Source organism: Adiantum capillus-veneris, chromosome 17 (assembly GCF_014529385.1).
Source record: "Adiantum capillus-veneris isolate H3 chromosome 17, ASM1452938v2, whole genome shotgun sequence".
In the NCBI taxonomy this organism is placed as follows: domain Eukaryota; kingdom Viridiplantae; phylum Streptophyta; class Polypodiopsida; order Polypodiales; family Pteridaceae; genus Adiantum; species Adiantum capillus-veneris.
Window position 1 is genome coordinate 21,830,835 of NC_140947.1, and position 25,718 is coordinate 21,856,552.

General features: G+C 43.9%; 1 protein-coding gene across 2 annotated transcripts in view; it reads right to left on the reverse strand.

Moving 5' to 3' along the window:
- Positions 1-19,923, reverse strand: part of LOC147436908 (uncharacterized) — a 123,622-nt gene extending 103,699 nt beyond the window's left edge. The window contains exons 1-2 of one of the 2 annotated variants that reach the window (XM_086486299.1): positions 19,749-19,923; positions 19,570-19,678 (exon numbers count right to left, since the gene is read on the reverse strand). The gene's annotated coding sequence lies outside the window, so the exon portion shown is untranslated. The remainder of the gene's footprint in view (positions 1-19,569; positions 19,679-19,748) is intronic. The other variant, XM_086486298.1, reaches the window with a different exon arrangement.
- Positions 19,924-25,718: the final 5,795 nt, after the last annotated feature.

Consider the following 25,718-nt stretch of genomic DNA (forward strand, 5'->3'; position numbering starts at 1 on the left):
TCCAGCGGAATGAATGTTGTATTTTCTCAAGATTAGTGATCTTTATTGCTCAAGGCTCCTTTTAGTTCTTTAGGGAAAGAGAGAGCTTTCCGTCTTGTAGAGTGCTGTGGTCACGAACAAAGTGAGTGGATGTTGTGCGTGCAAATGAATGAGACTGAGAGGAGAGAGAAGAGATACGACACCGAGAGGTTTGTAAAACCCTCCTCAGAAGGCCCCACTCTCGTCGGCGAGAGTAGTCTACTTGATTGCACAAATGCGTACAATGCAGATGCAATGGACGGATGCAAGTTGGACTATGCCGATGACGACGACGGTAATGACGACGGCTAAGGCTGAATTCTGGGATCTTCCAGGGCTGAATTCAGGGTCTTCCTTGGGGCTGAAAATGACTGTTTTCTTGTTGTCTTAATGGCTGAGATTCTCTGTTTTTGTTGAGGGACTTTAGGGCTGAGTAAAAACGCTGATGTCCTCTGCTTTTGGCTGCGTTTTTGAGGCGAGATTTCTTGCTGAAAAATGCTGGGACAGCAGAGAGGTTCTGGCTGAAAACTGCAGATTTTCCAGTGCTAAAGAAACTCCTTACCGGGCTATGCTGACCTGCAGCAAATAGCTTGAGAAAACGCTGCATTGGCTGAGTTCTCTGGCATTAGTGGATGGTCAAAAACGCTGGCCTTTTTCTACTTGCTGGCGATTCTTGCAGGGGAGGAAACGCTAGGGCAGCCAAGGGGATGGAGAGGGCAGATCTTGGAAACGCCAGGAGGGAGAGGTCGTCTATGGCGATCGGGTCATGAGTGGGGGTACTGCTGAGAAGTTGCCTGATGAGCAGGAAGCTCCTGCTGCCTCTTCTGCCAGAAAGTGTTAACTTGGGTTTGCTTATATATTAACTTAGCAAAATTTCCCTACCTACTTTTGTTGGAAAGTCACTTAAAAATAATAAGTGAAAATCCCAATAAATAGGAAAATAGGCTAAATGCACTGGAAAATTCCCCTAACTAATGCTAATGGATTCTGATGGGAATTCCGATGATCATGCTGTGTGCAACCGGAGGATATGCATCTATGCTCAGTGACTGGGTATGCACGGTCTACGAATAGACTCACAAAAGTGCCAGATCACTGCTAATATAAACTGACTTGACTGACTGAACCCTGTTGTGGTGTAGCTTGTCCACGAACACATAGGGTTGGGATGTGTCACGTGACATCCCCTCCTTTTCAAAGTGAGGTACTGGTACCGATCTGTATGGCATCGAGGGAGATCGCCAACACCATCCGGAATCCTGGAAGGGACTCTTCGCCGGCCCACTCTGCTATGTGGGTCGAGCGGTACTTGAACTTCATAAAGGTCTGCAATGCTTGCTTCTTTGGGCCGCGCCGAAAGCGACTCAAAGTCTTATGTGGCTCCTTCAATGCTTCATCTTCGTCTAGAGTCCTGCTTCTTCCGTCTTCAAGAATCTCCATGGCTGAAAATTCCTGAAACCATCTCCAACACAAAACCATGAACAAGCCCATTCCATGTAAAGTGAAGGAAAAAAATCTTGTCTTCTCTAAAGATTGTGTATGCAATGTAGATGAACATAGAGACGGAGTGACAACCCGTTCATCAAACACATGCAAACAATGCGCTCGAATCTTTTCTGTTTGATCGAAAACAATCAACTGTGGCAAATCACAATGGAAATGCCCATGCTTGGTGCTCATACAATCATGTGCTCGTTCGGAAACTGTATCATGCCACGGAAGAAACATGGAGTGTGACTTCCTGACATACAAACTTTTCAGCTTTTCATGAACAATCCGCATACATTCGTGCTCATCCATGAGAGAAACGTGCTCAACATACAATATGTCATGCCTAAGAAAAGGGATCACATAACGATGCTGACTAAAATACAGGAAACCTTCACGAACGTATCAATCATGCGAACACATGATACTTCCTGTGATGGTTCTTTGGACCGAGGCTCGAGAGCCAAGATCGCTTCTTCGGAATCTATCGAATCTTCGTGTGGGGGATCTGTGGACCTCGACTCGAAAGCCAAGATCGATTCTTGGTGATTGATCGAATCTACAATGAGGTTAGCGTCGCTAGAAAAAGCATCTACTAACACATCATCCTTGTGAACAATCACATCTGCCTTATGCAATTCATCATGCTTGTCTTTTTCATCCAAATCATCATGCAAATCATTATCATTCAAATCCTCATGCTTCTCATAATCATGCAAATCCTGTCTATCATATTGTGGAGAAAAAGAGACTGAGAGAGTCTCCTTATCTCGAATCCTTTCAACCTTGTCCTGCATATTAGCAATGAGAGATGGAGAAGGATCAATGTCCTCTCCATGAATGACAATAGGAGAATCACTTTTTGCATTGAGAGTTATAGTGTTAGTCAGAAAATCCATGAGAGCGTCATTATCACGAAACCATCGAATGCCCAAAATCATATCACATCCTGAGAGAGGAGAAACAACAAATCTTCTAGTGAAGGCAGTCTGTTGAATTGCAAATAACACATCCAGGCATTTCTCGGTGATGAGAGCGTCCATACCAGGACGAAAGCCAGAGACCTTGATAGGAGATCTCGGACTAACTTCGAGGCGGACTCTCTCAACAAGAGAGGATCTGATCACATCATGCATACTACCTGGGTCAAACAATATGACAAAACGGTGGCCCGACGTGCGACCATAACATTTAATGAGAGAATCATCAATGGGAGGGTCCTGAGAAACTTTGGGCACAATCGTGTTATCATTCATTGCATTGACAGATGTAGTGGGTGTTGTGGGTTCTTTAGATTCATTCGATTCAAGCTTAGGACATGTTCGTTTTATGTGACCCTTAATGTGACAATGAAAACAACGACCTTTCTTAGAATACGTGCTTTGTTCTTCCGAAGTGATGTATCCTCCTACAATTCCTTGTGCTACCTTTTCATCTGGAGTAAGCTTAGGTTTAGCAGTTATGTTAGCCTTACCCTTAGATTCATTGGAAGAATTCTTTGATGAGAGACTGTTGGTAGATTGGTTAGAAGAGTTATCATTCTTACCATTCTTACCGTTCTGAGGAGTCTGCGAGGTACTTGTGGAAGTCTTGTTCTCCTTAGGCTTTCCCTTCTTGTGCTTCATCTCCTGTGTGAGAGCAATCGCTACCGCCTTGTTGAGATCGATTGGATCGAATATCTCGACATCGTACTTGATATACTCGTCCAATCCAAAGAGAAAAGCCTCTTTGCGCTCATCATCCGACATGCGTAATTGGGTACCTAGCTGCAAAACACGATTAGAAAAAGACATAACCGGCATACCATTTTGCTTGAGAGCGCGCCAATCGTCCTTCAATCGTGCTAGGTACTGAGGTGACATAAACCGCGTTTTGAGCTTGTCTTGGAAATCAGCCCAACTAAAAGAGAGGGGCGTGAAATCGTCGGCTGCCTCTAGGTGCACGGCTAGCTGTGCCTCTTGCCATGCGTGGTACCAATTAATGGCATCACCGGCAAGGTACATAGCTGCCGTCAAAACTTTGCTATTTCCTGTCTTCTTAGTTGTCGCAAAATAAGCATTAAATTGATGCAACCAAGAATGAATAACTGTAGCACCCATCTTACCGTCATACTTACTGAAAGTCAACTTTTCTGTGACTGGATGGTTGGAATCCGCGTCGTGGCTTGCGTCACTTACCGAACTTCCACGATCTTTGGGTGGTTCGGTCTTCGAGGCTAGAATGTGGGAAATAAATTCTTGATGACGAATCTCCCTTTTAGCCTCTCGTTCATCACGCTTGCGTTCGAAAGCAAGTCGATTTTCTTCTTGTTTTGCGGCAAGAGCAATGCGCTCATGTTCTTGAGCGAAGCGATTTTCATCGTGCTCGCGGTCCTTGGCTTCTTGTGCTTCTGCTTTGCTTGCGAGTTGTGCCAATGCAACTCGATTCGTTTCTTGTTGTTGTGCCATCATGTCCAACATCGACTTGACCATCATCTCCATAGGAGTGAGTGCAACTCGTGGCGTAGATTGCGAATTAGGAGGGTCGAAAAAGTCTCCTGGTGGGGAAAAATCTTCACCGTCTCTCTCATGCTCATCACCTGTATGCGAAGTATCCATTCCGCTTCGGGTGACGACCATGCACTATAATCTTGGGTTCTGAAGTTCGCGAGGAACTTGGGTTCTTGAGGGTCTTGAGGTTCTTGAGGTCCTTGATTCGTGAGAATCTAGGGTTCTTGAGGTTCTTGAGGTTTGTGAGTCTTGAGGGTCGTGGGTTCTTGGGGTTCTTGAGGTTTTCTTTCGCTTGCAAATCGCGTTGGAGAAGGATCTTCTCTTCACCCGAGTTCTACCCTTTTCTGCGGGCGCACCCCTTGGCGGCCTTGCGCTCACACCAAGGTTGCTTTTTCCCACCTCACGTCGATTGGCCGGCCGCTAAGTGCACGGTCCGCTCTCCATGAGTGAAAAGAGACACAAGGGGAGGCTGGACAAGCCCTTCTTTCTTGGGATTCCTGTCACTCTTAAACAAAACACGATTAGGAATCGCCACGCCCAAGTAAACTTGGGTTCGTGCGACCGCAACAAGCAAAAAAAATTCTTGTGGTTCTTGTGGTTCTTGTGGTTCTTTCCTTGAGTAATGCAGAACACTTCCAAAGCTCTGATACCAAAGTTAGGTGCAACGGAATGAATGTTGTATTTTCTCAAGATTAGTGATCTTTATTGCTCAAGGTTTCTTTTAGTTCTTTAGGGAAAGAGAGAGCTTTCCGTCTTGTAGAGTGTTGTGGTCACGAACAAAGTGAGTGGATGTTGTGCGTGCAAATGAATGAGACTGAGAGGAGAGAGAAGAGATACGACACCGAGAGGTTTGTAAAACCCTCCTCCGAAGGCCCCTCTCGTCGGCGAGAGTGGTCTACTTGATTGCACAAATGCGTACAATGCAGATGCAATGCACAGATGCAAGTTGGACTATGCCGATGACGACGACGGTGATGACCACGACTAAGGCTGAATTCTGGGATCTTCTAGGGCTGAATTCAGGGTCTTCCTTGGGGCTGAAAATGACTGTTTTCTTGTTGTCTTAATGGCTGAGATTCTCTGTTTTTGTTGAGGGACTTTAGGGCTGAGTAAAAACGCTGATGTCCTCTGCTTTTGGCTGCGTTTTTGGGGCGAGATTTCTTGCTGAAAAACGCAGGGACAGCAGAGAGGTTCTGGCTGAAAACTGCAGATTTTCACAAGTGCTAAAGAAACTCCTTACCGGGCTATGCTTACCTGCTGCAAATAGCTTGAGGAAAACGCTGCACTGGCTGAGTTCTCTGGTGTTAGTGGATGGTCAAAAACGATGGCCTTTTTTTACTTGCAGGGGAGGAAACGCTAGGGCAGCCAAGGGGATGGAGAGGGCAGATCTTAGAAACGCCAGGGAGGGAGAGGTCGTCTATGGCGATGGGGTCAATAGGGGGGGTACTGTTGAGAAGTTGCATGTTGAGCGGGAAGCTCTTGCTGCCTCTTCTGCCAGAAAGTGTTAACTTGGGTTTGCTTATATATTAACTTAGCAAAATTGCCCTACCTACTTTTGTTGGAAAATCACTTAAAAATAATATGTGAAAATCCCAATAAATAGGAAAATAGGCTAAATGCACTGGAAAATTCCCCTAACTGATGTTGATGGATTCTGCTGGGAATTCCGATGATCATGCTGTGTGCAACCGGAGGATATGCATCTATGCTAAGTGACTGGGCATGCACGGTCTACGAATAGACTCACAAAAGTGCCAGATCACTGCTGATCTAAACTGACTTGACTGACTGAACCCTGCTGTGGTGTAGCTTGTCCACGGACACATAGGGTTGGGATGTGTCACGTGACAGTGACTTCCGGCAATGTAAGACGATGCTGATGCAAGCGCTAGCGACTGAGGATGGCTGGCGATGTTCCTTGTTGAAAAACACTAGGACAATGGGGAATCTTGCTTGAGGGAATCGCCCCCAAGGGTTCTTGCTTGAAAAGTCGCCTATTGAGCGGTGGAGGTCCTGCTGCCTCTTCTGCCATTTAGTGCTAACTTTGGTTTGCTTATATATTTTCTTACCCAAATTGCCCTACCTACTATTGTTGGGAAGTCACTTAAATTAATAAGTGAAAAATGCTTATATATTTTCTTACCCAAATTGCCCTACCTACTTTTGTTGGGAAGTCACTTAATTAATAAAGTGAAAAATGCCAAAAATAGGTAAAATAGGCTAAATGCATTGGAAATTTTCCCTGACTATTCTGATGGATTCTGATGGGAATGATTATGAACATGCTGTGTGCAACCAGAGGATATGCATCTACACTAAGTGACTGGGCATGCACGATCTACGAATAGATTCACAAAAGTGTCAGATCACTTCTAAATCTAGATTGACTGGACTGAATGAACCCTGATAATGTTGTAGCTTGTCCACAGACACATAAGGTTGGATGTGTCACGTGACATCCCCTCCGTTTCAAAGTGAGGTACTGGTACCGAGCTATATGGCGTCGAGGGAGATCACCAATAGCATCTGGAATCCGGGAAGGGACTCTTCGCCGGCCCACTCTGATGTGTGGGTCGTGCGGTACTTGAACTTCATAAAGGTCTGCAACCCTTGCTTCTTTGGGCTGCGCCGAAAGCGACACAAAGTCTTCTGTGGCTCCTTCAATGCTTCAACTTCGTCTAGAGTCATGCTTCTTTCGTCTTCAAGAATCTCCAGGGCTGAAAATTCTTGAAACCACTTCCAACACAAAACCATGAACATACCTATTCCATGTAAAGTGAGTGGAAAAAATCTTGTCTTCCTCAAAGACTATGCATGCAATGTAGATGAACAAATAGACGGAGTGCCAAACCGTTCACCAAACATATGCAAACAATGAGATCGAATCTTTCTCTTTGGATCTAGAGCAATCAACTGTGGCAATTCACGACGGAAATGCCCATGCTTGGTGCTCATACTTTCATGTGCTCTTTCTACGAATGTGTCATGCCAAGGAAGAGACATGGAATGTGACTTCCTTGAATGCATACTTTTCAGCTTTTCATGAAAAATCCACATACATTTGTACTCATTTATGAGTGAAACGTGCTCAACGTACAATATGTCATGCCTAGTAAAAGGAATCACATAAAGACGCTGACTAAAATACAGGAAACGATCACGAATGAAACACTCGAACAATGCGTGCGTATCAATCATGCGAACACATAATACTTCCTGTAAGGGTTCTTTGAACCTAGGCTCGAGAGCCAAGATCGGTTCTTCCTGAAGGGGTTCTTTGGACCTAGGCTCGAAAGCCAAGATCGGTTCTTCGTGATTGATCGAATCTACGACAAGGTTAGCTTCGCTAGAAAAAGCATCCACTAACACATCATCCTTGTGAATAATCACTTCTTCTTCATGCAACTCATCATGCTTGTGAGAAATCACATCTTGATCATGCAAATCATCATGCTCATCATTAACATCCAAATCATCATGCTTATCATTGTCAATCAAATCATCATGCAAATCATTGTCATTCAAATCATCATGCTTGTCATTGTCATTCAAATCATGATGTTGCTCACAATCATGCAAATCCTGTGTGTCATGCTTTGGAGAAGAAGAGACTGAGAGAGTCTCCTTTTCCCGAATCTTGTGCATCTGTGCCTGAGCTTGAGAAACGAGTTGTAAGAACTCTTTTACCTGTTGGTCGCTCTATTCTTTGACGAGGGCTGCAATTCTTTCTTGGTGTCTGCGCTCCATTTCTCCTTTTCTTTCTGCTCGTCTTTCTGCGTGTCTGCGTTCCATTTGTACCATTCTTTCTGCATTTCTTGCTTCGCGTTCTAAATTCCTTTCCATAAACATCAGCTCCAACTCCTCCATAGGAGTTAGTGCAATCTTTGTCGTAGATGGGGAAGGGGGAGGGTCGGAAAAACCTCCTGGTGGGGAAAATTCTTCTTTGCCTGTCTCATGCTCATCACCTCCAAGCGAAGTATCCATTCCGCTTCGAGTGATGACCATTCTGAAGTCGTGGTTCTTGTGAGTTCTTGTGGTCTTGGGTTCTTAAGTTCACGAGGAACTTGGGTTCTTGTGGGTCTTGGTTCTTGGGGTTCTTGAGGTTCTTGAGGTTTCTTTCGCTTGCAAACCGTGTCTGAGAAGGATCTTCTCTTCACCCGAGTTCTACTCCTTTCTGCGGGCGCACCCCTTGGCGGCCTTGCGCTCACACCAAGGTTGCTTTTTCCCACCTCACGTCGATTGGCCGGCCGCTAAGTGCACAGTCCGCTCTCAATGAGTGAAAAGAGACACAAGGGGAGGCTGGACAACCCTTCTTTCTTGGGATTCCTGTCACCATTCAAAAAACACGATTAGGAATCGACACACCCAAGCGAACGTGGGTTCGTGCAACCACAATAAGCCAAAAAAAAAAAAATTCTTGTGATTCTTGTGGTTCTTTCCTTGAGCGATACAGAACACTGCCAAAGCTCTGATATCAATGTTAGGTGCAGCAGAATGATTGTTTGCGCTCTGCTCAAGATGAGTCCTCCGAACTGTGCTCAAGGTTCCTTTTGTTCTTATGGAAGGGAGAGCCTTCCATTCTTAATAAGAGAATGCTATGATCACAAACAAAGTGAATGGACACTGTGCGTGTAAGTGTATGAGACTGAGAGATAGAGAGAGAAGAGAGATACGACACCAGAGACGTTGTAAAACCCTCCTCCGAAGGCCCCACTCTCGTCGGCGAAAGTGGTCTACTTATGATTGCACAAACTGGTACAAACTGAATGCATGAGACTGATGCAAGTCTAGGCTATGTCGACGATGATGACGGTGATGACAAAGTCGACCTAAGGGCTGAAATCTGCAATCTTTCTACTGCTGTCCAAAAACGCTATGGGCTGAAATCTGCGACTAGTCCAAAAACACTGATTTGGGGCTGTTTCTGTGGGTCTTTGACAAAGAAAATCTGCAGGTTTAGGGCTGAAAACTGAGGATCTTCAAGGCTGAAAACTGAGGTCTTTCTGGGGCTGAATCTACTACCTTTTTAGGGCTGGTTCTTGTTGGTCTTTAGGGCTGCAAATCACTGCATGTGCCGGATCTGCAAGGCTGAGGCTGAAACCAAAAACGATAGGGATGGTGTGTTCCAAAAACGCTAGGGATGCTGGTCTTTCCAAAAACCCTAGCTTCTCTGTGACTTCCGACGATGAAAGACGATGTTGATGCAAGCGCTAGTGACTGAGGATTGCTGGCAATGTTCCTTGTTGAAAAACGCTAGAACAATGGGGGATCTTACTTGAGAGAATCGCTCCCAAGGGTTCTTGCTTGACAAGCCTGTTCAGCGGTGGAGCTCCTGCTGCCTCTTCTACCATTTAGTGCTAACTTTGGTTTGCTTATATATTTTCTTACCCAAATTGCCCTACCTACTTTTGTTGGGAAGTCACTTAAATTAATAAGTGAAAAATGCCAAAAATAGGTAAAATAGGCTAAATGCACTGGAAAATTCCCCTGACTGATTCTGATGGATTCTAATGGGAATGCTTATAAACATGCTGTGTAACCAGAGGATATGCATCTACACTAAGTGACTGGGCATGCACGGTCTACGAATAGACTCACAAAAGTGTCAGATCACTTCTAAATCTAGATTGTCCAGACTGACTGAACCCTTATCATGCTGTAGCTTGTCCACGGACACATAGGCTTGGATGTGTCACGTGACAGCTAGCCTAGGTTTGCTTATATACAAACTTACTCAAATTGCCCTACCTACTTTCCAACAAAAGTCACTTAAAAATAATAGGTGAAAAATGTCAAAAATAGGGAAAATAGGCTAAATGCACTGGAAAATTCTCCTAAAGGATTATGATGGATTCTAATGGGAATGCTTATGATCATGCTCTGTGCAACCAAAGGATATGCATCTACACTAAGTGACATGCACGGTCTGCGAACAGACTCACAAAAGTGTCAGATTACTTCTAAATCTAGACTGACTGGACTGACTAAATCCTTGTCGTGCTGTAGCTTATCCACGGACACATAGGGTTGGATGTGTCACGTGACATCCCCTCCTTTTCAAAGTGAGATACTGGTACCGATCTGTAAGGCGTCGAGGGAGATCGCCAATAGCATCCGGAATCCTGGAAGGGACTCTTCGCCGGCCCACTCTGATGTGTGGGTCGTGCGGTACTTGAACTTCATAAAGGTCTACAACGCTTTCTTCTTTGGGCCCTGCCGAAAGCGACACAAAGTCTTCTGTGGCCCTTCGATGCTTCAACTTCGTCTAGAGTCATGCTTCTTTCTTCTTCAAGAATCTCCATGGCTGAAATTTCCTGAAACCATTTCCAACACAAAAACATGAACATACCTATTCCATGTAAAGTGACTGGAAAAAATCTTCTCTTCCTCAAAGACTGTACATGCAATGTAGATGAACAAATAGACGGAGTGCCAAACCGTTCACCACACACACGCAAACAATGAGATCGAATCTTTCTCTTATGATCTAAAGCAATCAACTGTGGCAATTCACAACGGAAATGCCCATGCTTGGTGCTCATACTTTCATGTGCTCGTTCTACAAATGTGTCATGCCAAGGAAGAGACATGAAATGTGAGCACTTCCTTGAATGCATACTTCTCAACTTTTCATGAAAAATCCGCATACATTCGTGCTCATTCATGAGTGAAACGTGCTCAACATACAATATGTCATGAAATTGGAAGGAATCACATAAAGACGCTGACTAAAATACAGGAAACGATCATGAATGAAACACTCATACAATGCGTGCTGACTATTCATGTGAACACATAGTACTTCCTGTAAGGGTTCTTTGGACCTAGGCTCGAGAGCCAAAACCGGTTCTTCCTGAAGGGGTGCTTTTGACCTCGGCTCGAGAGCCACAAGATCGATCCTTCGTGATTGATCGAGTCTGCAACAAGGTTAGCTTCGCTAGAAAAAGCATCAACTAACTCATCATCCTTGTGAACAATCACGTCATCTTCATGCAAATCATCATGCTTGTCAATGTCATCCAAATCATCATGCTCATCATTATCATTCAAATCATTATGCAAATCATCGTCATTCAAATCATCATGCAAATCATGTGTGTCTTGCTTTGGAGAAGTAGAGACTGAGAGAGTCTCCTTTTCCTAATTCTGTGCAAAGTGCGTCTGCACTTGAGAAAAAGGTCGCAACATCTCTTGCATTCTTGCTTTGTTCTCCCAATCAAATGCTGCTAGTCTTGCTTTGGCTTCCAAGCGTGCTTGCTCGCTCTCACGCGCTATGGTTGCCCTTCTTTCTTCGTATTTGTGATCGATGGCTGCTATTCTTTCTTCGCTTTCTAACATCCTGGCCATCATCCTCTTGTCGAAAGCCTCCATAGGAGATAGTGCAATCCTTGGCATAGATGGGGAAGGGGGAGGGTCAGAAAAACCTCCTGGTGGGAAAAATTCTTCTTCGCCTCTCTCATGCTCATCAACTCGAAGCGAAGTATCCATTCCGCTTCGAGTGATGACCATCCACTGCAGTCTTGGGTTCTTAAGTTCACGAGGAACTTGGGGTCTTGTGGTTCTTGGGTTCTCGAGGGTCTTGAGGTTCTTGAGGTTCTTCCTTAGCTTGCAATCGGTGTTAGAGAAGGATCTTCTCTTCACCCGAGTTTTGCTCTTTTCCGCGGGCGCACCCCTTGGCGGCCTTGCGCTCACACCAAGGTTGCTTTTTCCCACCTCACGTCAATTGGCCTTCCGCTAAGTGCACGGTCCGCTCTCAATGAGTGAAAAGAGGCACAAGGGGAAGTTGGACAAGCCCTTCTTTCTTGGGTTTCCTGTCACTCTCCAAAAACACGATTAGGAATCGACACGCCCAAGAGAACTTGGTTTCGTGCGACCGCAACAAGCAAAAAAAATTATGTGGTTCTTTCCTTGAGTGATACAGAACACTGCCAAAGCTCTGATACCAATGTAAGGTGCAGCGGAATGAATGTTGAACTTTGCATAAGATGAGTGCTCCGAACTGTGCTCAAGGTTCCTTTTACTTAGGGAAGGGAGAGCCTTCCGTTCCTTTAGTGAGAGTGCAATGGACACAAATAAAGTGAATGCACACTGTGAATGGACGTGCATGAACGGAGAGATAAAGAAGAGAATATGACACCAGAGACGACGTAAAACCCTCCTCCAAAGGCCCCACTCTCTATGGCGAGAGCGGTCTACTTATGATTGCACAAATCTCTACAATGCTTGGACTTGCCGACGATGTCGACGACGATGAGGATGACAACGAGACGCCTGAAATCTGAAATACTAAGGGCTGAAATCTGCAAATCTTGTATCTGCTGAATTCTGACTCTATGTCGGTGACGATGTCGATGGCGACGATGCGACGCGCTGAAAACGCAGATGCTGAAAACGCAGATGCTGAAATCTGCGTTTTTTGGGCTGATGAAACCAGCCCGTGGTGGGGCGGTAGGCGTTGGCTTTCACCCGAAATTCTTTACTTTAGACACACACACAAAGCACTTTGCAAAGGAAACTTGCGACGGAAATTAACACTTAATCACACACACGACTCGGAAGCTAGAATGCCCCGAGAAGACGCCGACAACCTATAAGCCCCAAAATTGGCGCCCCTTTCGGTATTTCTTTATACTTTGAGAGGGTACATTTACAAAGTAGAGTCCTAGGAATCCTTTGTCTATATCCAACTAGATACCACTTGATTTGGCCACATTTCGGCAGCATAACAACCCCAAAACTTGCGCGAAACCAATTCCCCTAGTGGAACTCACTTCCACTCGCATAAACCCTTTGATTCCTGCCCAAAAACAGTAAATTCAGCATGCTGTATTTACTGGTTTTTGCCTTGTTTTCAGCCCCAAACAGTCCCCTGACTGTCCTCTGCCAGCGGGGCACTATTCCCAATGGTTCTGGCGTCCGTATGGCTGAAAAACAATCAATTCACAGCGCATACACAGCGCTGAAAAACGCACCTGTACGGTGAGGTTATGATCCTCGCCAATGCCTGCTTTGGAGTAGCAGTTAGCTACCCTTGTTCCTGCTCAAAGAGGCTCTTGCCTCAGCACAAAAGCATGAAACCACACAGTTGTACATCAGTCAAATGAAGAGCCCTCTTGTGGGGCATCACATAACTGCACGTAGGGGGAGGAGAGAGCAGTGTGTAGCATGCAGGGCATCACTCCTAGCACCACACTGTACATGGGAGGGAAAGAAAGCACTCCATGGCTCTTAACCTGTGACAAGTTCTCAATGAAAGCATCCCCCCACCATAAATCGAGCACACCCTCTTCTACCCTTAACCTGTAATGCATCTGTGAACAAATAGATGCAAAAAGGGGAAGATTTCCATGGCTGCCAAAACCTGCGTATCGCTGAAAACGCAGCAAAACAGCCTTGTAAACACGCATTTTATGCCTTCCAATGCTGAAAATGAGCTCCCTGGTCCAAGGTAAAGTCATAGGAAGCTCAAAAATGGAGAGAAATGGCTGAAAATCACAGTTATCAGCCTCCAAAACTGCTCCACAAAGTCAGTTACGGGTTCTGTTCTCCCAGACTCGGTAAATTGACCAAAAAGTGTCACTTCGCACTCATACATGCAACTTCCCCGCATTGGGCTTCCTGCTTAAAATCTCTCCCGCATTGGGCTTCCTGCTTAAAATCTCTCAACTGGTGCATCAGTTGACTTTGCAGCAAAATAATAAAATGTTCCCCTGGTCATGCCGAAGGTAATGACGCAAACACATTTCATGGCCCAAAATAGCAGTTCTCTAATTTTTAGCAGATGCTTCCATTGGGCTCCCACTGGTCATCTAACCATCTATCCTCATTGGAACCACATCCAAAAGTGCAATGTGGCCCAACTGTCGGAAACTTTCTGTTGGTGATCCCCCCCTTGACTTTATGCCTTTATTGAGTTCACTTCCTAGTATCCACCAACTTGCTAAGTGCAACGAGGAACCCTACATGATCTTGAACTTAGCCTAGACATCCTTTTACTTTAGGAGTTCCAGTGCCGACCAACTTTCCGTTTGCGGATGAAACTACCGTTCACATTGGCCATACAATGTCCGACCGTTTGCAACTTCAAAAAGAGGGTCTCAAAAATTAAACAAAAATCATTGGAAAGAAACCAACAACTAAGGTTAGCAGTTGCCACGTCCTCGTGACATACCCCCCTCTTGAAATCACAAACGTCCTGGATTGCATACCATAAATACATGCCACTAATGATCTTGTGTTGCTAGCACTCTTTTATCATCGCATGTATCCGCAAGAAAGACTTTCAAAACATGTGTACAAATGACTTAATGAGACCTTCATACTTTTGTCAAACTGTACACTGCTATTGCACTGAATCCATGAGTACATTTGATGTGCTAGCTCTATCATTACCCCTCCTTTGCAAACATTGGATTGGGGCATACGTAGGCTGTAACCCAAAGGCCTCAAGGTAAAGCTACAATACATTTGGTGACTCTGATAGTTCATGCTCTTCCCTCCACTTTGCATCCATAGGTGGATAGTTCTTGAACTTCACCACATAGCATCTTGCAACCTGTCCCTTAACTTTTACGTGTGCAAGAGGCTCTTGCCTCTGCAAACGAACATAATTCCACAACCTGTGACGTCCCATCCACGACCAAATAAGCTCAAATTTCAAGATGATTTACCGATGCGTCAAAGAATCCAAGCAATCGCCTCAGAGAATCGGCAAGCAGCGTGTCACGTGGCAGACCCACATCACTCCCGCATGAGATCAAGTGGCCAATCTACCACCGTGAGACCTCTCCCTATGTCATCTTGGTTCATACTTGCAAATCCTAACACGCAGCAAGAAATCCGCCCTGATTTGACCACTTTTTGGCAGGGCGAATATGCAGAATTTCATGTGTGTCCTATGAAGAGGAACCCTCTTCCCTGGTGTCATCTGTCCTGTCAACCATAGTGTAATTCCAAGTTCCTGTACTCTGTGTCTTTACCCAAAACAATCGAGGCTCACTCTTTGAGGAAAAAGTGATTGATATCCCGGTGATGGAACCTTGAAACCGGCCCGTGGTGGGGCGGTAGGCGTTGGCTTTCACCCGAAATTCTTTACTTTAGACACACACACAAAGCACTTTGCAAAGGAAACCTGCGACGGGAATTAACACTTAATCACACACGGCTCGAAAGCTAGAATGCCCCGAGCAGACGCCGACAACCTGTAAGCCCCAAAATTGGCGCCCCTTTCGGTCTTTCTTTATACTTTGCGAGGGTACATTTACAAAGTAGAGTCCTAGGAATCCTTTGTCTATATCCAACTAGATACCACTTGATTTGGCCAAATTTCGGCAACATAACAACCCCACAACTTGCGCGAAACCAATTCCCCTGCTGGAACTCACTTCCACTGGCATAAACCCTCTGATTCCTGCCCAAAAACAGTAAATTCAGCATGCTGTATTTACTGGTTTTTGCCCTGTTTTCAGCCCCAAACAGTCCCCTGACTGTCCTCTGCCAGCGGGGCACTATTCCCAATGGTTCTGGCGTCCGTATGGCTGAAAAACAGTCAATTTACAGCGCATACATAGCGCTGAAAAACGCACCTGTACGGTGAGGTTATGATCCTCACCGATGCCTGCTTTGGAGTAGCAGTTAGCTACCCTTGTTCCTACTCAAAGAGGCTCTTGCCTCGGCACAAAAGCATGAAACCACACAGTTGTACATCAGTCAAATGAAGAGCCCTCTTGTGGGGCATCACATAACTGCACGTAGGGGGGAGAGAGAGCAGTGTGTAGCGTGCAGGGCATCACTCCTAGCACCACACTGTACATGGGAGGGAAAGAAAGCACTCCATAGCTCTTAACCTGTGACAGGTTCTCAATGAAGCATCCCCCCAGCATAAATCGAGCACACCCTCTTCTGCCCTTAACCTGTAATGCATCTGTGAACAAATAGATGCAAAAAGGGAAAGATTTCCATGGCTGCCAAAACCTGCGTATCGCTGAAAACGCAGCAAAACAGCCCTGTAAACACGCATTTTATGCCTTCCAATGCTGAAAATGAGCTCTTGGGTCCAAGGTGAAGTCATGGGAAGCCCAAAAATGGAGAGAAATGGCTGAAAATCACAGTTATCAACCTCCAAAACTGCTCCACAAAGTCAGTTACGGGTTCTATTCTCCCAGACTTGGTAAATTGACCAAAAAGTGCCACTTGGCACTCATACATACAATTTCCTTGGCTTATGATCATGTTGTGTGCAACCAAAGGATATGCATCTACACTAAGTGACTGGGCATGCACAGTCTGCAAACAGACTCACAAAAGTGTCAGATCACTTCTAAATCTAGACTGACTGGACTGACTGAACCCTTGTCGTGTTGTAGCTTGTCCACGGACACATAGGGTTGGATGTGTCACGTGACAAAAACAGTCAAGCCGGATCACTTAACGAGACTGTTTGTGGCCCAGATTTTCAAATTACATGGCATGCTTGAGACGATTATCTCCGACAAGGACCCCAAATTTACGAGTTTGTTTTGGAAGGCAATTTGGGAGAACATTGGCACGCGGTTGCAGTTCTCGTCATCTTTCCATCCGCAGACTAACGGGCAATCTGAGATTGCCAATTCAGTGGTTTTTAGATTAATTGAAGTCTTATATCTCGAATCAGAAGACTCAATGGGAAAAGTATCTACCTTTGGTGGAATTTGCCTACAATAACACGATATACTCTTCGACGGGGAAGGCCCCATTTGAGATTGTTGAAGGTGCTGCGAAGGTTCCACTCTTCCTAAGCACAAAAGATAAGATTTTTGAAGCTGATGAGTATACGCGCGACTTAGACACGGCTTTTGCCAAGGTCAACGAGGCTTTGCACAAATCTCAAGAACGACAGAAAAAGGCTGCGGATCGCCATCGTCGCGATTTGAAATTGAAAGAGGATGATTGAGTGCTCTTACGTTTTGAGAAGGCACGCCTCAAAAAGAAAAAGGGAAAGGAGAGGCTTTTTCCAAAGCTTAGTATGCGATACTACGGACCTTTCCAAATCTCCGAAAAGATCAATGATGTCTCCTTCCGACTGAAACTGCCTAACACTTGGAGGGGTCACAATGCATTTCATGTGAGTCTCTTGAAACCTTTTAAAGGTGATGTACCTGACGATAGGGAGCCCGATGAGCAGCCCGAAGTGGAGGAACACAAGGAGATCCTTGTTCCTGAACAGATTTTGGCACATAAGGACACAAAGAATAAGGGTAAAGTACGAAGGCGGTTTTTGGTTAAGTTCAAGAACTATCCTGCATTGGATGCAAAGTGGATGGAGGAGGAGGACCTAGCAGATACTCCTCACATTGTGAAACTTTACCTTGAAGCTTTTGGTTTAGCATAGTCTATTCCAAATGGAATCCAAAATTCAGCTTGGCCGCAGATCTGGTGCAGGTGGATGCACAAGAGGGGAGTTACTCCGCTCCTTTGTCAACAGATGCCTTGATTTTAGAATACTAGAGTCACTGATGTCTCTTTAAGCTTCAGGGATACTGAGAGTTCACTTTATGACTTTATGAAATGAAATTCCTGAATATGAAACTAAATTGTTCTTGGCTTGTTTGTAAGTGCAGGAACTGATAGACAAAATGACTGCATCATTTTGGTCTAACTGATCTCGAATAGACATGGTTGCAATAGGGGTTAGTCAATCGGACATCTATTGGGTCCCGACTAGATCTAGATGAGATTGCTGGCTACATTGCCAATAAATAATAGTCCAAGATCCGAATGAATGTTGAATGTCATGTGATGTCCTGTGATGTTTTGTGATGACCTATGATGTGACTGTCGATTGGTACATGTGTTAGATGTGTGTTCCTAGTGCATAGGTACTAACAGTCAGTGTCTGCTAAGACAGTTTATGGCTTCTGTCTGTTTTGCAGGCGTAATCGAGGGCGATTACAATGCTTTCAAGAGGGGGGTATGTGACAAATGTGATGACATGGCTGCCCTGGTGTATACAAACACCTTGCACAAAGCTGGAAATGATGACGCTATTGGCTACACGGCAGTTTTTGCACAAATGACACGTGGCAGCCTGTACGGCGCGTGAATCCCGACGCGTTGCTTTTCTACGCAACGCAGCCTTTGCTTTATTTTTCTCTACGCAAGCTTGAGAGAGAGAGAGAGAGAGAGAGAGAGAGAGAGAGAGAGAGAGAGAGAGAGAGCTTTAATTGTTTTTAAAAGATGCTTTAAAAAGTTGAGAGCATATTTTAGAGGCAATTTTTATGGACAGCTTTTAAAAGAGGCTTTTGGGGCTCTGCTTTTGGCAGCCCTTGTACCTTTAAATAAGCTCGGTGGGCTTCTCACAACTCAGAGCATCTGGATGCAGAGTCTAAGTGTGAGCGCCTACCCGCACTCTTGTATTTTGAACTCAGATTAATACAAAAAGAGATACCGAAAGGGGTGCCAGTCTTTGGGGCCAATATCTCTAGGCACGGAACTCCGCCGGACCAGTGTCGAATAAAATTGTGAACTGTGAACTGTTTTGAAGTGGTTATTTGGTGCTGTTGTGGTAGTTTAAGGTCTCTTGGGATAGTTTCCTACGACGTTAAATTCTCTTCTTCTTCTTCTTCTTCTCCTCCTCCTCCTCTCTCCTCCATGCTCCTGTGTCACCCTCCCTTCACACCTATATGTTCATGTTTTTTGACCGACCTTGGAAATTTCCATTGTCTTGTGGTGAACAAATAACGAAGTGTCTATTTGTTGCCATGACCACTACCCTCTCTAGAGTAAAAATGATTGCTATCTTTTGTATAGAAGTATTTTGCTTAAGAAAAAAAATCTCCCCATCTTCTTTGGCATAAGTTCTCTCTAGTAGTTCATTGGTGTGTATGGTGTCTTTCCATCACACATACTACACGTCTCTTGACTTTGTCACTTTATCTTGACGTACATATAACATGAAAACTCGGGTCCCTATGTTTGTTCCTCTAATGCTTCTATGATGGACTTCTTGATTGACCTTTGGTCGTTGATGGCTTTTTCTTCTAGAGTGTGGGACCCCCTCTACAATATCTACATGGTGTAGACTCTAAGAAGAATTTTTGCTTCGGAATTCTAAATCCGTGCTCCTCCAAAGTCCAATTTGAGGGTCTCGAAGAAGGAAAATTTTCAATACCTCTTGCACCAATTGCACACTACAAAGAGGCCAAAGAACTTAAAACAACACACAAGAACCTTCTATCCAGGTCTTTCCTCACATTCACGATACATCCTTCAAAAGTACATAATTATCCATTAAGATACCAAAGGATAAGCTAAAACACCCGCTATAAAGCACTCAAAACAGCCCACCAAAAGACACTAATCGAAATTTTTCCACAACTTCCTTAAACACAAAAGAAATTTCTTTCCCCTCAGACAAAAAACAAGGCCCATCAAGAAGCAAAGAAGTGCAGCCAAACCAAGTTTCATAATCCAATCACTGCTTTCTGGTCAGCAAAATATGGAATCGGTTATGAAGAAATATCAAATCCTATTGTGTGAACAAGGTATGAAAGGCAAAACCAAACAAAGTCTATAAAGAGGAGTCTGAATTCTTTACCCATTGAGAAAGGGCCATGCCTAGCATAGCCCAACGTACAGTTAGATAGGTGCGTGTCATTCACACCAAACCCAGCAGGATAGGATATTAAATGGTCCACTTCCAAAAACTGCAGGCACACTCTCTCTCTCTCTCTCTCTCTCTCTCTCTCTCTCTCTCTCTCTCTCTGTGTGAAATACCTGCGTGGTGGTGGTGGGACGGTGCGCAATGGATCAGAGATCTCCTTCGCCGCACTTATTTTACAAGAATTTGCGCATGCGGTGCTGCAGGCTTGGGCTCACTGCTAGCGCTCGAGTCTTGTTGACGCTCAGTGCTGGAGAGTCCCCCAACTAAAGCGGACCTCTCTCCAAACCTCCTTAACAAAAAAATAATAAAAATGTTGGGCTCCCTTACAAATTTAATGTCGCAAGCAAAGATCACGCACGGCAAAGGATTTTGGAGGGGCGTGATGCTTAGATGGCTTCGTCCAATTTGGTGGAAAAGGAAGCTTCGTAGTCCAATTTGGTGAACAAGGAAGCTTTATCGTCCGGGGCCCACCAACAACGCAAGCGGCACTACCACCTCAGAACTCTACATGTTCCACCCACTTTGTAGCGCAGAAAAGCGAAGAGGCGTTCAGCTGCTGGCACATACATAGAATCAGCAAATGGCACCCGTGGATTACCAAGGCGTCAGCTTTCTTAGTTCTCTTGCTCTATGCAATGTGAATGGGTCATGGAAACAAAGCTTTTCCCATTGCGTGTTCTCGAACGACGGTCTGCTAACCCCTATATCAAATCCCAAATTTGACAAATGTTGATGAATCAAGAGCCCGTAGAGTCTCAGCCGCAATCACCCTGCATAGGTTAACAACATCATTCCTAGTCACAAACATCGTGGTATGGTTAAAGAACACTTTGTCACTTTTTGAGTGCATAAGATTGAAGTGATTACGAAGGAGCAATACTTTGGCTACCATTACCAATAGAGTGCAAGATTACTTGAGTTCTAGCATATCTCGCAAGCGTATCAAACTATCTCACTTCAATGTGTAATCCGCCTGATGATGCTTAACTATGTTTGTCTTGGTAAAAGAGGTCCAATATAACTAAAAAATCATTAGTGAAGTGGGATCGAAGGCTAAACTATGGTGAATGTTTTGTGCATTAAGATAAGCACCTCGTTCCGCAACCTTTAGATTGTTGATATAGTGTTTGCAAGAATGCACACACAAAGCTTGGAGAAGAAGGAAAAGCTCAAGGGCACATTATAAGTGTATATACAATGCATATTGCACGAGCAATATAAATGTGCTCACACACAACATTGCCCATATATTGTACCAAATCCCCTTGGGGAGTGATGCGATGAAAAAGATCTGGCGCATCTCAATTAGGCAAGTGCCAAGACTTATGGAGTGTGATCAACCCAAAGCAAGCTTGAAGATTTTCAAGAAGGTTTATGCAAAATACCCTTGGTGAATAGATAAATGTGCGCTTTGCCACACGTGTCGAAGGCAGGGAACTTGCCAAACACCGTGTGCGAGCCACAAATGGCTGCAAGCACATAACTAGACAGTCCTAGCAAGCTCAAAGAGGCAATGGTGTATCACTCACCGCTCAATGCTTTCCGTAGTGAAGGATCCTGTGCCGCGAAGAAGAAGGAGCCGCCGTCGCAATGCTCTCTCTCTCTCTCTCTCTCTCTCTCTCTCTCTCTCTCTCTCTCTCTCTCTCAAGCATACATACACACACACACCCATGAGCACACGAAGGAGAAGGAGATAGAGGTAGAGCAAGAGCACGTCTTAGCATGCACCTCAAAGAATGAGGATTGTAGGTCAAAATGGACCTTTTATAAGAGTTTGACCCATTCACACATACCCACCCACAGTGGCCGGTCATAGTAAAAATAATGTAAAAATGGGATAAGTGGTGCGCTTCTCATCGGCAATCACCTATACAGCTATTAGACCGACAAGCCCAGTCCATGACTCAAATAATTGATAAGGCGCCCGTCGAAGGTGATAGGGTGTCCGTGAGGGTTAACATGCCCCCCTTCCTGATGTAGATCCCGTCCCCGAAAGCTATTGAGATGAAGCCCGTTCGTCGAGGTGAAAGAGCATCTAGGAATGAATATCCTTAGCCTTCTTCAAACACTGCAAAATCAACCAAAATTGGCACAGTAATTGCATTCTCGTATACAATTAAAAAGCATATGCAGTGAATAGACACACAGTTTGATTGGTAACAGAATATTGAACAATTTGTCAACAGCAATAAGCATTAAACTATAATATAATCAAATGCATAAGCAATTGTAAAGGTCAAAGAATAAACAAGTTTGGGATCGGTAATTTAACGGCTGAGAGGCACTAGAGGTCAACTATTAATACCATGGGCAAGCTTCTCGATTCTCTCTGGTCAATTAAGATGTTTAATCGCAAGAGCTTAGTATTTCATGTTCGAGGGCTGACTAGAGGCTATACCTAAAAGACCGTCCAGTTAAGCTACGATAAAAGGAATTGCTTATGAAATCATCGCCTGAATTATTCCCTTTGTTTGACCCCCCAAAGTTTTTCACACTGATTCAATTTTTGGTGTGTGTGCTTATTTTGTATGCCTTGGGCTTTTTGCTTTTCAAGGAAAAGAGCCCACACTGGGCTCTAGTACCATAGGCAACAAATGTGAATGAAGTACCAAATTAAGACTTTACATTGTTGGCACTTTTGTTTTTTGTTTGTTTGTTTTTCATTGCCTTTTACTTTTGTAACTTTGGGGGGTCATATTGCTTTGTTACCCTCCCCAGGCTCATCACAATAGTATACTCCTTGTATAATAATTAAACTAAAGGTCAAGAGGAATTAAGCCGACTAGAAAACACTAGTACATTGCACACAATGCTACTTAAATCGGATTAAGAACCTAAAGTAACCATTGACAATTAGGAAGGAATTTTTCATGGTATTAAGAGAAGATATCTAGCGCCTAACTTGGTCAAACTAGCCTAGTCAGACTGCTTGATTCATAAACCTAAACAAGGAACTATGACATAAAATTATATTGAATCTAATGTTTAATACTAAGCAAATATGCTGAATATTATGCTACCAGTCACGGTTAAAGCAGACAAACATGGATGCTAAAAAAAATAGGAGGCAATTATAATGGACAAGAAACACATGTTCTGGTTGATGATCGTGCTCGATTCGAAGAGTGAACTAGACAAAGATTCAAAATCCCAACAACTAAATGGATTCCTGCACACACTAGAAAACACAAGGAATACTACCTCTAGGAGGCACATCAGTGGGAAGAGGCACCAACCTTTATTGAACACAATTAAAACAACATAAGGAACCCTAACCTAATTATTTGCACCCCCCTAGAGAGTCAAGGGAACAAGATATTGAATAGATGGGCGGGTAGCCCTAGGTGTAAACCCCTATCCTCGTCATCTTTGAGAGAAAAAAAGTCATCATCCGTGAGACCATACGTACCATCCGTGTAATCATGTAAATCTTCCTCATCATTAGAGGCACAAATGTTCACTAAGAATGTCACTAGACGTCTATAGTCATCTTGGTCAAAAGGGTAGGCTTGTGCAATCAGAGAGACGCTCTCCACTAAGTAGCGATCAGTCGTGGTCAAGAGACATATCAACCATTATAATTCCTTAAAATTCTTCTCACACGCTAGCATATCTACCAAATCCCATTCACAGGCAAGCACCACATAGACTATGTGAAACACTTGTGAAAATTAAAGAGGGTACCTCTCACCCAAGGTAGAAGTGGATGACTCTAGCGTACTAGCCATATCTATCCACACAAATAGATGATGGTTAGTGTGCAAATATCATAAGGGTCATGTCAAAAGGTCATTTCCTTGTGCATAATGTGTTATTACGATTTTTGGGTCGTGTACTAGAGCTTGTAGGTTTCTAACTTTTTGTTTAGTGGCTCTTGCTATTTTACTTTTTTATTTTTGTTTTCTTGAGTATTGGGCTATATATATATACATTCCCTAATATTGGGAGATTAAGAGGTCAGGGAGGAAGGTTAAGAGGGAAGCAAGTGAATGATGGATGTCAGCAAACACTCCCCCCTTCCTTGGGTAGATCATACCTTTTGGAACGATGTCGTCACCCTTTGAAACCAATTGTTCCAAGTTGTTATGGGTGAAGACTTTGACCAATAATTTTCGACCTCCCTAGGCGTTTCAACTAGTTGCAAGGGTGGTAAGGTACTCTCCCATTATTTTACTTGCAACGTTGTTGTAGGTGGTGAACTTATAACGAGAGGTGCAAATTCTTTCTTGTTTGTATGAATATTTACAATGGTAGGTGGAGGTTGTGTCGAAGCTTGTATTTCTGTATATGAACTACATGAAGAGCAAGAAGCTTCATTTGTTTTTTCTATAATTGAGCCAAGCGAAACAAGTTGTTCTCGCTTGGGTATCAAAACTAGCTCCGGATCAAGTATATAGTGTTCTGTGATCTTTCCCTTTCCACGATCTTCAATCGGCTTTATTGTTAGAGGATTTGACTCACATGGGTCTATAGGTGACAAGTAAGAACACAATCTACGTTTAGGCACCTAGATTTGATCATTCCCTTCATAGTCACCTTGGGATTCCAATAGTCTTTTAGGAATCCAACGCAACATTTTCTTACATTTCTTGGAGAGAGTGGGGCGTCTCTTACAAGGCTCCTATTTTTTAGCATCAGAAATGGTCGCTAAAAAAGCTTTAGGGGCCCATTTGTATGTTTTCTTTGTTTTGTCACACTGAGTCTTGTGTGTCTCAGGTTTTGTTTCAGCAACAGAAGTTGAAGCTCTAGAGGGTTGGGCTATAGGTATAGATGGTTCAACTTCTTGGACATGCAATGTTTTGGGTTTTATTTCCGCAAGAGGTGATATCTCAGGGACTATCCTTTGAGTGGCAGAGCTAAGAGTTGGTTTCTGTGTTGTGACACTCCCAGTCTCCCAATCAATAGTGCATTAGGTCGCTAGCATCCACGTGCGTCCTAGGTTTATATTGCCTTCCATAGTCCCAGCAGGCATGACCAAAAATTCTTGAGCTACGATCCCATTGTCATAACTGACAAAAGTGTGCCAGGTTCCAAAAACCGTAGTTTTTTTTTTTGATACCCTTGACTTGGATAGTACTCTCAGATAGATATTGCTTTTCTAACTAAACCACAATCCATATGACAACAGATTATACTTAGCACCCCTTTCCAATAAGGCGTTATATAGCACTTTCCCATAGGTGCTATTTAGCTCAATAGGGTATCGTAGAGGTGTGTCAGAGTCCAATTAGTCATCCTCTGTTTCAACTTGAAACGCATGTGTAACTTCAAGATTGGCCTCTCATTCGCATCTTATACGTTGTTGTCGCTCATTAGCCTCAACATGAGCTTGTATCTTTTTTAATTATGCTTGTGCCTTGGCTGCCTTTTCTTGATGGATGGCACGTAGCTCCTCTTGGCTTAAAGGATCATAGTACCTTTTAAATTTACTCCCATTGAGGAATCCAATGATTTCAACTCCATCAAGAGTTTCCACACCAATGGTACCTTGTGGGGTGATTTCGCATACTCTATATGGTCCTTTTTTCGCATATTTCAACTTTTTCTTCTTGTTACGCACTCCATACATAAGTACTTCATTCCCAACCTTGATATTCTTGTTCTTTTAATGACGGTCAAACCATTTCTTTCTCCTATCTTTCTCCACAAGTGCATTACACAATCAATTGCCTTTCTTCATCTAATCCCTCAAGGATATATAAACGCTCAACTAAAGAGTTACCATCCCAACCTTCTTGTGAAGCTACCCGCATACTAGGAATTACAAACTCTCATGGTATAACTGCTTCTTGGCCATATACCATTTTGAATGGTGTACAGTTATATAGCCACTTTGTAAGCAGTACGATAAGCCCATGGAGATAATATCAGCTTCAAATCCCAATTTGTGCAATGAGCTTCCACTATTTTGGTCAAGATAGAAATTAAGGTCTTGTTAGTGCTCTTAGCTTGGCCATTTTCTTGTTAATAATAAGGTGTAGACTTATGGTGAGCTATCATGAGTTCCTTTATCACTCCATTTATAAAATGAGTACCATTATCACTCACAATCTCAAAGGGACAACCAAACCTTGTAATAATGT